Here is a 16,381-nt window from a genome sequence, read left to right as displayed (position 1 = left end):
ATCATCCCAGAACATGACCCAAGAGTACAAAGAAATAACATGAAATGAAAGTTAAGGGACTTGGAGGACAAACAGAAAAATTGCAAAAGGCATCAAATAAGAATTCTAGAAAGAGAGAGTAGAGAATGGAAGGAAAGAAATTTTCTAAGAAATAATAGAGGAAATTCTCTCCAAACTGAAGAAATGATGAGTACTGAGATTGACAAAGCCCTTCAAGAGATCAACCTGATAGGAGAGCAGTATCTTCAAAGTCCTCAGTGAAAATCACCTGGAACCTACAACTGTATACCAAGCCCAACTATTGTAAAGCCATTGTTCATTGTGAGGGCAGAATAAAGACATTTTCAGCATGCAAGAAGCCAATTTAAGACCCACAGATATTCCCTAAAAAAACCCAAGTGCTGGAAGATTAATTCTACTGAGAAGAAAAATGACATGCACAAGAGATGGGGTACAATAAACACTGCATCAAATAAATGATCAAATAAAACAGTAAAAACTGCCTTTTAAGATTAAGTGTTGATTGTTTGAAGGAAGAAATTTTGAATAGCAGTGCAGGCACACTATTTGGAAAGCTGACAGTGTCCTCAAATACTAAATATATGCACACCCTATGATCCCCAATTCTTTTCCTGGGCATGTATGTTTCCTGTGAAAATTAATGAAAGGAAACCTTGTTTCAAATGAAGTTGGGAGGTCAGCAGGGGGAGCTTTCACTGCCTACCACTCTTGTCAACTGCAGCCCCACCCACCAGGAAGAGAGGTACCTTGGGAGTCCATGCTCTTTGCTATTCTTTTACTGCCCCAGCAGATGGAAGAAAGTTTTTCCCCCTCCCTCAGCAACAGCCCAGCCAATGAGAGATTCAGCCAATGAAAAGCCACTACTTTGAACTCCCAGTTTATGCCAGTGGACTTTTTGTTTATGACAGCCCCGCCCAACTCCATCCTTTTCTCTGTAAAATTCTCGCTCTCCTTTGTTTTCTGTACTGCTGTAGTTTGCTCAGATTTGAATGCCCTGCCATTCCCGAATAAGCCCATTTTTGCTGGTAATATAACTGCCAGTTTTATTTTTAAGGTTAACAACGCAAGGGGAATGCACAGATATCTGTACCAAAAAGATAAGTGCTAGAGTGTTCGTAGGAGCATTATTTGTAACACCCGCAAACTGGGACTGACAAATGTTCGTCAACAGAATAACTTATGAGAGAGTTATAGGATGGAACACTAAACAGCACAAGAAAAGCAGCACAGCTACATGCTTCTGTGGAGTCTTGGAGGCATAATGAAGAACAAAAGGAGTTAGACACAAAGGAATAGATTCTGCGATGGCAGATATAGAAAGTTAAGAAACAGGACAAACTGATTTATGGTGACAGGCTTACCTGCGGTAGGGGGAATTGACTGGGAGACCACTAAGGCTTTTGTGAACAACGGTAATATTCTGTGTCTTGCTTGGGGTAGTATTTGTATGAGTGAGTTTTCCTTGGAAAAATTAATTAAGCTGTATGGTTATATTTGGGCATGTTGGTATATGTATGTTATACTTTAATGACAAGCAAAATAAATGACCTATGGAACAAAAATTTTTGGGAAGTGGTCAGTGTCGTAAAGGGAAGTGGAACTGTTGTTTGACTTCTTGTGGGAGTAACTTAGCTACTGACAGTGATTTTTAACTATAATTATACATTTAAAAATTGTTTTTAATTTGAGAGAGAGAGAACACGAGCAGGGGAGGGGGTAGAGGGAGAGAGAGAGAGAGAGAGAGAGAGAGAGAATCTTAGGCAGGCTCCACACTGAGTGCAGAGCCCAACTAAGGGCTCAATCCCATGACCCTGGGATCATGACCTGAGCCAAAATCAAGAGTCAGACACTCAACAGACCGAGCCACCCAGACTCCCCTTTAATTATACATTTTTAAAAGGTGAGATAATTTAACAAAGAAAATTCAATCAGTATGGCAAAATGTAAGAAAAAGGGGAAAGAAAGTTTAAAAGCATAATACACATAAAACAAGCAAAAAAAAAAGGAATGAACAGTTCTCATATCAGTCATCACAATAGATGTGAATGGTTTAAACTCATTAATTAACAAAAAAGACTTTTGTTGTATAAAAATACAGACTGCAGCTGTATACCCTTTATGTGAAACACATATCTTTGAGATAAAAGAAACAATCCAGGAAAAATGAAATCAAAGGAATGAAAACGCTAATAAAACAAAGAAAGATGGTAGTATTAAATTCAGATGAAATAGAAGTCAAGGCCAAAGCATTTATAATAAAAGAAGCGGATATGTCATATTGAAAAAAGAAACAATCCACAGGGTAACTAATGATCATTTTTTATTGCACTTGAAGCATAGCTTCAAAATACATAGAGCAGAAACCTGATAGAGTTACAAGTACAACAAACCAAATCCTAGTATCTTATTGGGCAATTCTGACAAAACTCTCATAGAAATAAGTAAGTAAAAAGAGGATTTGCCCAAAACAACAAATGAGCTTGAGCTAATCTCTCTCTCTCTTTCTCTCTCACACACACGCGCGCACACACACACACACACACACACACACACACACACCCTTCTGATCAGCTAATGGAGATTATAGGATTCTTTGAACCACAAATGGAATATTTTGAAAAAACTGTGTGCAAGGCCATAAAGGAAATCTTAATAAATTCCCCAAATCTGCTATTACTCAGGCTACAGTCCCAGAATGAAATTCAATAGACGTTAACAAAGACATTTGAATAGCTCTTGAATTAAAGGGAAAATAATATCATGTAATGTACAAACTATTTATGTCTGAACAACAACAGAAGCACCATATCACAAAATCTGTGTTTTTCTGCCCAAGCAGGACTCAAAGGAAAAAATATAGCTTACATTGTGCACTCATTAGAAAACAAAAAAAGGTTGATGATAAATGAACTAAACTTTCAAATCAGGAAACTATTTTTAAAAACCACTGAAAAACCTCCCAAACAGTAGAATGATGGAATTAATACTAAACTAGAAGTTGATAAACTACAAACACAAACAATGCAGTTGATCAGTGAAATAGACGTTCCAAGGTACAACAGAGGACAGCTTGGGAAAATGAAGCTCTATGCCGATCTTGCTCATAAATATAGATGCAAAATTCCTACATAAAATCCCATACAGGTTGGAAACCTGAAAGGCAACACAGAGGATGCAGGGTCACCCAGCAAGGTCACTCTGTCTACAAGTCATTCTGTGCTTGTTTCTGTCTGAATGTATTTCTCCCTCTCCCTCTATCTCTGTGACTGTGCACACGTCTATTTTTTTTTTATCTTTTCTGAGTTATCTCTTCTGAATATGTTTATTTGCAAGACTCTACGCCTTTCTTTCCTTTTTCCTTTAGTTTTACATTTTTTGTTTCCTTATCCTTTTTCTTTCATTCTCTCCCTTAATTGATAAAAATGCAAAAAGTAAGTGAATGTTATGCATCTATTAATCAAATGTGTTCCTTGTTTTAATTTTAAGTCAGACCATTTTTATAATATTACCTTTTAAAGTTAAATTGATTTTTTACTTTTTTAAAACATCAGCAAATGCAACTCAAAAAATTAAAGTGATTGAGTTTTTACTTTTTTAAAAATTAGCAAATCCAGGGGCGCCTGGGTGACTCAGTTGGTTAAGCGTTCTGACTTCAGCTCAGGTCATGATCTCTCCGCCTGTGGGTTTGGGCCCCGTGTTGGGTTCTGTGCTGACAGCTCGGAGCCTGGAGCCTGCTTCAGATTCTGCGTCTCCCTCTCTCTCTGCCCCTCCCTTGCTTGTGCTCCATCTTTCTCTCTCTCAAAAATAAGTAAACATTGCAAAAAAAATTTTTTTTTAAAGTTAGCAAATCCAATCCATCAGTTTATTAAAAGACATCTCCAGAATGCAAGTATGTGTTAAACTTTAGGGAAAAAATCTGCCAATTTAAATCACTGTTTTATTGGAATACAAGAACAACGCATAATTATTTTCATAGAGAACAAAGACATTTTGAAAATATTCCACATATGTACTTTCATGATTAAAAAAACACAAAGCTTCTAGCAAATTAGGTTCTTTCATAATACGATAAAGGGCATTGGGACTCTACAGAAATCATCATACTTGATAACAAAATAAAAAGAAACAATATTACTATTATTGCACTATTCAACCTTTTTATTGGAGATGCTAGCAAATACTATAAAGCAAGGGAAAATGGTATTAACATTTGGGAAGAAAGAACAAATCCAAGATTACAGACCAAATGATCACCTCCTTAGAAAATGCTCAAGAGAATCACTTGACAAACCAGTAAGAGAGTTAAGCAGTGTAGCCACTTGTTAGATCAGCGAAGAAAAATCGATAGCTTAATTACATACTAGCAAAAACCAATTAGAAAATGAAATGAAAAATGAACCCATTTTTAAAAGCAACAAATTCCATAAAATATCTAGAAAGAAACTTAATAAGAATGTCTACAGATTATGTAAAGAAAGCTACCAAAGTTTACTGAATGACCTTCGATAAAAGTTACACCAGTTCTCCCATAAATTAATCTATAAATTCAATGAAATCCCAATGAAAATCTCAGTAAGACTGTTAATGGTGTATGACAAAATGATTTCTTTCCCTCGGGAGGGAATTTCCAGAGGTAGTGAAGACAATTTGAAAAAGGAAAAACAATAAGGGGTAATTTACCTTGTCAGATATCCAAACATCTTCTCAAGTCATAGCAATTAAAGAAGTGGTAAATTCTGTGTAAATAGCCAATGAGTAGAGAGATAAATGTAGACACATATTGTATACATATGGAAAAAATAGTTGATTATGAAGTTGGCTTTTTATTTATTTATTTTTTTAATGTTTATTTATTTTTGAGACAGAGAGAGACAGAGCATGAACAGGGGAGGAGCAGAGAGAGAGGGAGACACAGAATCTGAAACAGGCTCCAGGCTCTGAGCTGTCAGCACAGAGCCCGACGCGGGGCTCGAACTCACGGACCGTGAGATCATGACCTGAGCCGAAGTCGGACGCTTAACCGACCAAGCCACACAGGCGCCCCTGAAGTTGGCTTTTTAAATTCAGCAGTGAAACAATGAAATACTGACTAAATTTTAGGGAGGGCAATTGACCGTCTATATGGAAAAAATCCTGTATAGCGGGACCATGGCATAATAAAAATAAATTACCAATAGTTTTAAAAGGTCAACGTAAAAAAATCCTGCTTACAATCTTAGTAGGAGATACTTCCTTACAAATACATAACATCTACAAATAAAAAAAGGGGGGGGGCGTGACTTAGAGATTTGGCTGAACACAAAATTCAGTTTGTCAAAAAATAACATAAAATTTAAAAAAATATAACATAAAATTAAAAGACAAGTGGGAGGCTGGGAGAAAACAGTTAAAACATCTGAAAGAAAAAAGTAACACCCAGAGCATATAAAGAGCTCCTACAAATCAATAACAAAAGGACCTGAAACAAGACAGACAAGGTGGACGAAATAGATGAAAAGGCAATTGACGTTTCAAAAGAAGTATCAATGACCGATAAACAAACGTAGAGGTATTTTAGATGGAATATTTAGGGAGTTGCAACTAAAACGGAAACGAGTATTTTTTTCCTCCATCACCCTGGCAAAAATTAAATGGTACCACCTCTGTTGGCAAAGGTGGGGGGAAGTTGGCATTCTCACGCACTGGTGGCAGGTAGAACGGTTGGAACAGACTGAGTGGGACCCATGCCTTGAACGGCAGCTTCACTTTTAGGAATCTGTGCTTCAGAAACCTTGCACAGGTGCACAAGGACACCCACACACGATGGTTTGTCATAGCATGGTTTGTATTAGTCATAAGAGTCCATCAGAAGGGTGGGAGGAAGGCACTGGTGGGTGGTCTGTTCCCTGAGTGAAAAACTGCTACCAGGCTGGAGTCCCTTTCCCCGGACAAGTGTGAAATCAGGAGGCTCAGCCCTTTTAAAGTGTGGTGTGTCCTTGCCACACCAGCTCCAAGCGGTGGTCCCTCCGGGCCCCCCACCAATTATATAGCTGTGTGCCGTGGAGGCTGGGTCCCTCCTGACCAGGGCCATCATCCCTGAAGGGGGAATAATAGTAGTCATAGTAATACCGAATCGGGTTGTTTGAGGATTACACTAGATCCGAACATTCCCCGATCTTCTTCCCACCTCCATCAGAAAGGCCCGGGAAATGGTCTGTGTGGTCAGGTAGCATGCTCCTTGGAGATGAGCTTGAGAGGAGAGCTCAAGCCAGCTCAGCCTGGCCCTCGTTGGTTGCTGCTTCTTACCCTTTGGCGTTACTGTTATCACGACTCTTACAACGACCAGAAGCAGTCCAGCAAGAGGCCTGGCCTCACTTCTTTGGGAAGTCCCCCCAAAAAGATTAGACAGCTGCTGATTTTGCATCCTGGCTCACATGCCTTTCTGAGGCCCCACCGTCTCCTGGCCCTCCCCGGTGCTCTGCCTGGCATGTCCCCTCTCCATCTTCGGGAGGCCATTCCTCCCGAGACCCTTCCTCATGCTCCCTGGGGCTCCAGGGCCCTCTGGGCACCAGCCCTCCTGCAGCATGCCCACCCACACGATGATGCTGTATTTGCAAGTCACACTGTCACTCAGCAAATATTGATAATTCCTGTTGTGTTCTAGGCTCTGACATGCATCGGATGTGCAAGAGTTTGTGCAAATAAGCACAAAATTGTGCAAGCCACCTGTGAGGCGAGGGGAGCTTTGGGAGATCTTGTCTTGAAGCTCTGTTTGCAATGCAAACACAGGTTTTCTACTTAGAGGGTACTTTGTTTAGCATGACTAAGTAGGAGTGACAGAGAGGATAAAGTCCTCCAGCTGCACTCTGGTGTGGCCTCTGCTCTATGCAGGACTTGGGTAATAGGCTTGAATGCAGAGAAGGTGACCCCTGCCATGCTCCTCACACTGTTCTGAAGGAGGCTCCCGCAGCAGCTCAGAGCTCCTGGGGGACTCAGGGGTAGGCCTCTCTCTTCCTCTGCTAATTGATGCAAAAGGCTGGAAAACCAAGTGCCAAGTAGGCAACTAGGATTACCACTGAGCTCTCCAAGGAATCGTGTCAATTTGTAGCTCTTGTTATTTCCTTAAAGCTTGCGGGTGCATTTTAACAAATTCATAAACCTTGAACTCTTAAGAGTCCCATGATGGGGAAGGGGGATGGCTCTGTGACTTTTCATGTGAGCTACAGAGGTGGAAGGAATCACCAGTGGGGCCAGAAGCCGGGGGTGGGGGCGGCTCCTCCCAGGCTGGGTGCCAACATGGCTTCCCTATCACGAATGGTAGCCAGAGGGAGCAGGGTGCCAAGCCTCCTGGACCAGCAGCCTCTCTTTCCCTGTCCCATGCCCACATGCCTTCTCGGGCCTCAAGCCCGGACTACCAATGGTCACGTGAGTCGATAACCAGGCTGCCTTCATCCCAGCTCCTAAATGCCATACCCAAGGGCCAGACAGGCCACACTCCAAGGGGATAGGGTGCTAAGTCCAAGTGGGACCCTAGAAAGGACCCTAACGTTTTAGATATTTGGGTTCAAATCCTGTCTCTGCCACCTTCTAGCTGTGTAACCTCAGGCAAGTCTCATCTCTTACCTGAGCCTCATTTGGCAGATTTCTCAGGATGATGGATAGCATAATAATAATTACTGATAATTGAGTATTTCCTCTTTGCCAGGTTCTAGGGCAATATGTGTATTAACTCATGCAATCCCGCACCAACCCCGTGGGCATGTGCTGGTGCTTATCCCTGCTTTACAGATGGGGAAACTGTGGCACAGAGAGGGCAAGTAACTTACTGATCACACAGCACAGCTGGGATTGAAAGGCAAGTCTTTACTCTTAATCATTCACTTCCTTGTCTCTCTAATGGGGGTTCATATTCATTCATTCATTCATTCATTCATTCATCCAGTCAGGATTTCCTGAGCACACACTCTGTGCCAGGCCCTAGGCTACATGCTAGGGATTCAGGGATAGATGGAGCAGATGCAGGCCTCTTCTCTGAAGCTTCTACCTTAGGAGCTCTGTGTGCATGTGTTGCAGTGATACTGGCTGGAGACCAACCATAAACAAATATATAAGCAACAAAGATCCAGACAGTGATTTTTTTTTTTTTTTCAGGGAAGAAGAAAGTAAAACACAGGAGTGTGAGGGGGGAAGAGGCGGCCTGGCTCAGGAGGTGACATCTGAAGAGGCCGCTTTTAGGCAACAAGCTTGAGCAATGGGAAACTCACTAAGGTCAAGGGGCCCACGGTGACCTCGGGGCTGAGTGCAAACAGGGTCATGAGGACCCGCCTCACAATAATAGCCCAGCTGACCCAGGGACTACTCATATGTTTGGGCGCAAGTACCAAAAAAAGGGAAATTCTATCTGTTCCCATACCTCCTCACAGCCCCCATAACTCCAGCCCCCCCCCCATCCCCCCCCCCCCCACCGCCTCTGGGCACCGTCTCTCCTTTGCTCTTTTGCCCCCTGCTGCTCCCTCGTATCCGAATTCTTTCCCCCGCCTGCGCCTCAGGCCTCCACCCAATCTGGTCGCCCCACTTCAGGATTAAGACTCCCGTGAAGAGGAGACGTTCCCTGGGAAGAATAGGAGGGGGTGTTCCTGGCGGTGGGGGGTGAGGGGAGCAGCAGGGGCAGGTCCGGGTCAGCAGGTCTCCAAGAACCCTGTGGCTCTGGTCTGGGACCTGCCACTTGCCCAGGGCCCGGGAGCCGTGGCGTGCTCTGGGCTACTCTGGAGCCCTGACTTTGTGAGCTTTTGTCTGGTTGTGGTTGCCCACGTCCCAACCTGCTCTGGGTGTGCTAAGCACGCTAGGCCCCAGACACCAGAGACTTTGCTTGAAGCAGGGTAGGAAGCCCAGCCTCCACCTGGGTCTGGGTCTGCCTTTCAGATTACAGCTGTGCATGAGTGTGTGCGTGTGCGTGTGCGTGTGTGTGTGTGTGTGTGTGTAAAGGGAGACTAATTAGAGAAGAAATGGGAATCTGGCTAAGCAGTCTCTGGTGTCCATGCCCTTGCTGTGAGTTCTGTGGCCCCCCTGACTTTGTGGAGCCAGCTTCCCTCTGTTTCCACTGCAATCCTTGGCCATGCACGTTCCCTGCCTCCCCAACTCCCAGCCAGCTCTGCTCAGGAAGGGGGTGACCTTCCCGCAGTGCAACTGCTGGGGTGTAGACAATCCCGGCTCCAGGGAGCCTGATCCTGCCTGCCCCAGCTGGCTGTTCTGCTCTCTAAGCAGCCGTTCTCAGGGCTGAGCAGTTAAATCCAGGGCAGAAGCTGAAGCTGAAAACTCAGAGAAGCAGAATAGAAAATTAGGGCCGGGAAGCTGATCCTGACTTTCTGCTTGATCCACTTACGCTTTTCAGCTGATTCATTCCATCTGGAGGCTTTGTTTCACACCGACTTCCCGGATTTTAGGACAGCCAGCAGGGGACCTGAGCCCTGGTGAGGACCTGGGAACAATGGATGGGGCAGCTTCCTTGTCTGGGTTTGCTCCCTCCCTTCCCTTGTTCACACACACACACACACACACACACACACACTCATTCTCAGCGATGTGCCACACAACACACCTTGCACTGCACACCCAGCAGCCCTGGGACAATCCAGGCCTGGCAGGAAACAGAAGCCTGCTCAAAAGGGCCACTTGAATAATAAAGGGACTATTTAGGAAGGTATGGGTGGGGCTGTTGTCTTCAGGTGGTGTGTCCAGCCCAGGATATGATCCTGCTGCTCTAAAGTGGTTGTGGCCATCCTGTCCCCTTTGCCACGGCCTGGTTTAGGGTAGGGTGTGACCCATGACTGGCTGATGCAACTTCTGAGAAAGATTTCCTTTGTGTAGAGAGGGAGGGAACCCTTCTTCCAGCCAGCCATGATGGGCAGATCCCCAGAGCTGTGGCTGACGTCCTGACACCATGAGGACAGACGTGATCAACATGCTGAGGAGAAAGACGGGAGGAGCCTTGATAGCTGGTGGATCCAGACTCTTACTAAGTCCCCCACTTGGAGATGTGCGTGTTCCATATAGACAGACCTTGGAGGGTGAAACCTACAAGTGTCACACGCCAAATCCCTCCTCGAAATTCAAGCCACCATAGATGGACCAAGAGTGTTATGCTAAGAGGCGCCTGGGTGGTCAGTCGGTTGAGTGTCCTACTTAAGCTTAGGTCATGATCTCACGGTTCATGGGTTCAAGCCCCACGTCAGGCTCTGTGCTGACAGCTCAGAGCCTGGAGACTGTTCTGTGTCTCTCTCTTCCTCTGCCCCTTACCCCACTTGTGCTCTCTCTGTCTCTCTCTCACAAATAAATAAACATTAAAAAAAAAAGTGTTATGCTAATGGGTGTTCTTCCTGTGGAAACACAGGGCTGGGAAAGGAGGTTCCCCTAACCAACAATGTCAAGGGCCAGGCGAGGGGGAGGGTAGTGCAGATGGCCTTAAACTTCAGATCAGAGTGGAGATCAAATAGTGCTCTCTGCATTTTGACCAGGTTGTGTTTCAGGGACGGGCTTCATCATCGACCATCTCCAGGGCTTCTCCAGAGACATCCTCCATTCTGGGGTTGAAAAGAGCGTCCCAAAGCACGACTTGGACCAGATGCCTCCCCAGCTCCAAAAATCAAGAGTTCTCCACTGTCCACTGCCTCAAGCTTTGAGTCATGTACTTGGCACTCAAGGCTTGCATCCTCATGATTCAACCAAATGTTCCAGCGTTTTTCCCACCATGTCCAATTCTCTGGTACTCTGGGCCCTGTCTCCTTCCTTAGGTCCACCATTGGCCAACCGCTCTCTAAGAGAAGGGTCTTTAGCAATGGCAAGGGTGAATCTGGGGGAGGTCCGTCTAGTCTGCTAGGAGCCAGATCCAAACATTGTTGCATCAAACTACCTAATCTAGTTGAAAAGCACGGATGCCTGAGACGAACCTCTTACTGAAGATGAGACAGAGATGGAGGAGAGAGTCCTGTCACACACCACAGAACTGAATCTAGTCATCTGCCACTTTTAACCATGACCACTTTCCCCAGCTTTCCACTTCCTGCAGAGTGTCCATCTTTTTCCCTTCCTTCATGCCAAACCCTACTCTTCTTCAATCCTGCCGGCCCTGTCCCTACCCCTGCTCCACCTCTCAAAACCCACCCAGCTTTCAGTCTTCTCAACAAAGTCCTCGATAGCGAGCCTCGACGGGCTCCAGGGTACACTGGCCCCCAAATCCAGCAGTTTCTTGTTCTTCAGGCCTCTGGGGGGTGGGTATGAGGGGCTCAAGTCATGCCTTCAAAGATATATCCACGTCAGCATCACAGAGTGACAATTTCAGCACCCAGGAAGCATCTTCTTAAGGCAGATCTATGGAAGACAACTACTGCATGGCAGAAGACGTGGATGCGGTTATCATGATACATCTATTCACAAAATGGATTGTGATCTCAGTAGGGCATTTCAGCATCTGGAGTTTCTTAGTTATTCTCAGTCCATTTTTCTTATATGGAACTTCCCAGAAAATAGTCAGGGAGCAAAGTGTTGTTCATTCATCAGTTGGGTTTGATGTTCCTGGTGCTTAGATAGCACTGCCCTCTTTCCTTCTATTCAGAGGAGACCGCACTCCTCAGCCCTCACAGTCTGGGTGAAGCCATGTGACCCAATGACCAGTGGAACATGAAGTGAGGGGTCACTGAGGCAGAGAAAAGCAGGGGTCCACTTCTCTAGTCTCCGGAGCCTACTCTTTGTTTTTCTTTTTCTCCCCGTTTTATTGAGAAATAATTGACATACAAGAATATGTAAGTTGAAGGCTTACAGCATGGTGGTCTGACTTACATATATTACCATAAAAGATTGGGCTGGCATCCATCTTTTCATATAGACACAAGAACAAAAGAAAGAAGAATAAAGGAATTAATTTCTCCTTGTGACTAGAGCTCTCAGGATTTACTCTCCTAAAGACTTTCCTGGACTGTACTTTGGATTTTTGGAATGTACTTACCTGGAATGTACTCTCCTAATGACTTTACTGGAAATATACAGGAAATGTTACCATGGGATGTTAGCCAATAAGTCACTGGACTGATTTACCTTATAACTGCAAGTTTGTGTCTTTTGACCACCTTCGGCAATTCCCTCTTCCCCTGCCCTCTGCCTCTGGTGACCACAGCTCTGATCTCTTTTTCTATGAGTTTTTTTTTTTTTAATTCCCCCCTATAAGTGAGAACATGTCTGTCTCTGTCTGACTTGTGTCGCTTCACACGATACCCTCAAGTTCCATCCATGTTGTTGTAAATGGTAGGATTTTCTCATTTTTTTAAATGGCTGAATAATATTCTGTACTATACATATATACCACTTCTTTTCCCTTTCCTCTACTGATGGACACTTAGGTTGTTTCCATGCCTTGGCTATTGTAAATACTGCTGCAGATGTCTTTTTGACTTAGTGTTTTCATTATCTTTGGATATATTCCCAGAAGCAGAAATGCTGGATCATATGGTGATTCTATCTTTGATTTTTTGAAGATCCTCCATACTGTTTTCCAGAGTGGCTGCACCAGTTTACATTCCCATTAACAGTGCACAAGGATTCCCCTTTCTCCACATCCATGCCATCATTTGTTAACCCCTTGTCTTTTCAGGGATGGCCATTCTAACAGGAGGTGATATCTCATCGTGGTTTAGATGTTCATTTCCCTAATGACTAGTCATGTTGAACATCTTTTCACGTACCTGCTGGCTTTTTGTAAATCTTCTTTGGAGAAATGTCTATTCAGGTACCTTGCCCTTGTTTTTTGTTTTTGTTTTTTTAGTTGATTTATTTATTTTCAGAAAGACAGAGACAGCACAAGTGGGGGAGGGACAGAGAGAGAGGGAGAGACAGAGAATCCCAAGCAGTCAGCACAGAGTCTGATGTGGGGCTTGAACTCACAAAGTGTGAAAGCAGGATCTGAACCGAAATCAAGAGTTGGACGCTTAACTGACTGAGCCACCCACGCACCCCTGGAATCTTCTTCATATGATTTTTGGATTGTTCTTTGTGAGTGTATAGAAATAGAACTGATTTTTGTGTATTGAACTTATATTCTGAACCCTTGCTGAACTTGCTTATTAGCCCTGTTGAGTGTGCATGCGTGCGTGCATGCGTGTGTGTGTGTGTGTGTGTGTGTGTGTATTCCTTAGGATTTTCTATATACGAGACCACATTATCTGCAAACAGAGATTGTTTTACTTCTTCTTTTTCAATCTGGATGACTTTTATTTCATTTTCTTGTCTTTTCTGCCCTGGTTGGAACCTCTGTACAAACTGAACAGAAGCGATGAAAGGAGATATCCTTGTCTTTTTCCTGATCTTATGGAGAAAGCTCCCTTTTGGCTTTTAACACGGACAAAGTAAATTACTTTTCTTACTTTTCTACTCTACCAGCCCTTCTCTTCCTCTTTTGATTTTGGAGAACTCAATCTAAGAGAAGCCCCTCCACACAAGGCCCTCTCCAATACACCCTCTATACTAGTTGCCAAAGTATTATCTCCAAAAACAAAATCCTTCGATAATAATTGCTGTCACCAACTTAGTTCACTAAGTGCTGAGCTCTAGGAGTGTAGTATCAACACGACACATATCCACCAGAAAACTGAGGCACAAAGATATTCAATAATATGCCTTGGGTCCTACTGCTCTCTTCAGGCCCTGTGCTGTTCTCCAGGTACTACACTGCTCAAGAGCCTCCTTGGCTAAAGCTAGGTCACAAGGTCACTTCCAGGTGATGCCACGGTCAAGGAAACCTGGGGCAGGAGATATTTTTTGCCAAGTGCATTTTTTTTTTTAAGAGAGAGCATGAGCAGGGGAAGGGCAGGGAAAGAGGGGGACAGAGGATCCGAAGCGGGTTCTGCGCTGACAGCAGTGAGCCTGATGAAGCATTGGATCATGACCTGAGCCGAAGTCAGACACTCAACTAACTGAGCCACCCAGGCACCCTGCAAGGTGCAGAATTTCATTTTATTTCCCTCCTACTTATTATTCCAAAAATTTTCAAGACTATATGAACAGTGAACGAGTAATACAATGGACTCTAATATATACATATATCCCTATATAATCTAGGAATCACCTAGATTCACCTATCGTGAACACTTTTTCTGAATGGTTTAAGTGCACGTTGCAGATACTAGGATACTCCACCCCCAAGTACTTTAGTATACATCTCCCAAGAACAAGAAAATAAACATTAATTCAATAATATCACCTAGGACGTTGTTCTGTATCCAAAACTTTCTCAGTCATCCCAAGTACCTTTTTATAGCGTCATTGTTGTTGTTCTTACTGTTGTCATTTAAAACAATTTTTTTAATGATTATTCATTTTTGAGAGAAAGAGACAGAGTGTGAGTGGGGGAGGGGCAAAGAGAAAGGGAGACACGGAATCTGAAGCAGGCTCCCGGCTCTGAGCTGTCAGCACAGAGTCCAATGGGAGGCTCGAACCCAGGAACCGAGAGATCATGACCTAAGTCAAAGTCAGATGCTTAACCGACTGAGCCAGCCAGGTACCCCTTTGCTGTTGTCATTTTAATCCGGGATCTAATCAAGATTCTTGGTTACATTTCATTGTCTGCATCTTTGTTTTGTTTTGTTTTCCACGACATTGACCTTTTGGAAGAGTCCAGGACAGTTGTTTTATGGAAGGTTTCACATTGTGGATCTGCCTGCTTGTTTCCTTGTGATTAGATTCAGGTCACACATCTTTGATACCACTCCACAGGAGCTGTGTGTGCGCTTTACTGCATTCCGTCAGGAGGGACATCAAGTTCGATGGTACTACTCTTTGTATCCTAAATCTGACCATTTGGTTAAGGCAGCCACACCCAGGTCATGTCACTGTAATCCCGTTTCCCTTTGTAATAGTTAAGAAATCTGCAGTGAAACTTGCAGGTTATCGGAATATCCTGTTCTCCAACCACCTTTCACTCAATGCTTTTAGTATCCATTGATGATTTTTGCCCGATTCACCTGCTTCACTGAGCCTTGCACAATGGTGATTTTTTTAATTAAAAAAAATTTTTTTAATGTTTACTTGTTATTGAGAGACAGAGAGTGAGCAGGGAGAGGCAAAGAGAAAGGGAGACACGGGATCTGAAGCAGGCTCCAGGTTCTGGGCTCTCAGCACAGAGCCTGACACAGGGCTCAAACTCACAAACCGCAAGATCATGACCTGAGTCAAAGTCAGACACTTAACCAACTGAGCCACCAAGGCTCAGGCTGTGGTGATTTTTAAATCCCACATTGATTTGCTGGCATTCTTTTGTAAAGTGATCCATTTTTTCTCCTACCTTTTCTTTCAACACATGACTATTGGATTAAAAAAAATTAATATGTTATAAGCTCAAATCGTCAAATTGTTATAATCCTCAAATTGTTCTGAATTTGGCCAATTTTTCTAACCAGGTACGTTGCTGCACTGAAGGAGATTGGGGTTCTGTTGTAAGGAAGGAGAGAATGGGTATTGGGCAGCAACTAGTAGGCCTGTTACAACACCTTACCTCCCCAAAGCCTCAGTTTCCTAGGCCTTAGAATGGGGAAATAACTCCCTCTGGATGGTTTCCAGGATTAAATGAATTGGTTATGGATTAACTGCACACAAATGATGCTTGTGTCATGGAACCTGACACAAAGGTCTTCAAAATATATAAATCTCCCTTCCTCTCCTTTCCTCTGCATTCCTATGCCACTGCCTTTATTCATCCTACTTTGGATTTATGTCATGTTATCTTCCCCTATTTGCAGTATAGAACTCATCGGGTTGGTTGTCATGAGGCTCAGCTAGGCTGCTGGCACTGTAACCCCCAATCTAAGTCTTCTGGGGTTCTGATTCTCTCCCCAGATTTTGCACACAGTGGAGGTGGGGAAGACTGCACACCGTCTCATGCTCAGATCTGCGGTCTGGACTCCCGTTTTGCGGAATCAGTTCAGGGTGTTATTCCATCATCTGACCCAGAAGAGAAGCCCATCCCTTCCCTCAATTTTTACACCCCCGGCCCCCTCCATAGCCATAGATGTTTGGGTGTTTGGGAGACCTTCAAAAACATGTGCAGCATGAGTGGATACTAATAGTACCCCACCCAGATTTTTTACCAGCCGGTGAGACCATCCCCCAGCTTCTGTGGCTGTGAGCTGTTGGCAGCTCACAGATGCCCCCTTCACTGGGGAATTGTCCTGGGCTGTCACTAACTGACTGATGTGGGGCACAGAAGGCCTGTCCCCTTGTCAAATGATGAAACCAATTTTGGATATAATTTGTTCTCTAGAGCACCGCCCCCACTGCCACTCCACCCAGAATTAGGCCGCAGCCAGTCTCCAGTTTTGACCACATCTTTACTTAGCTT

This window comes from Panthera tigris, chromosome A2, assembly GCF_018350195.1.
Source record: "Panthera tigris isolate Pti1 chromosome A2, P.tigris_Pti1_mat1.1, whole genome shotgun sequence".
Lineage (NCBI taxonomy): Eukaryota > Metazoa > Chordata > Mammalia > Carnivora > Felidae > Panthera > Panthera tigris.
Note: the sequence above shows the minus strand (reverse complement) of the source record.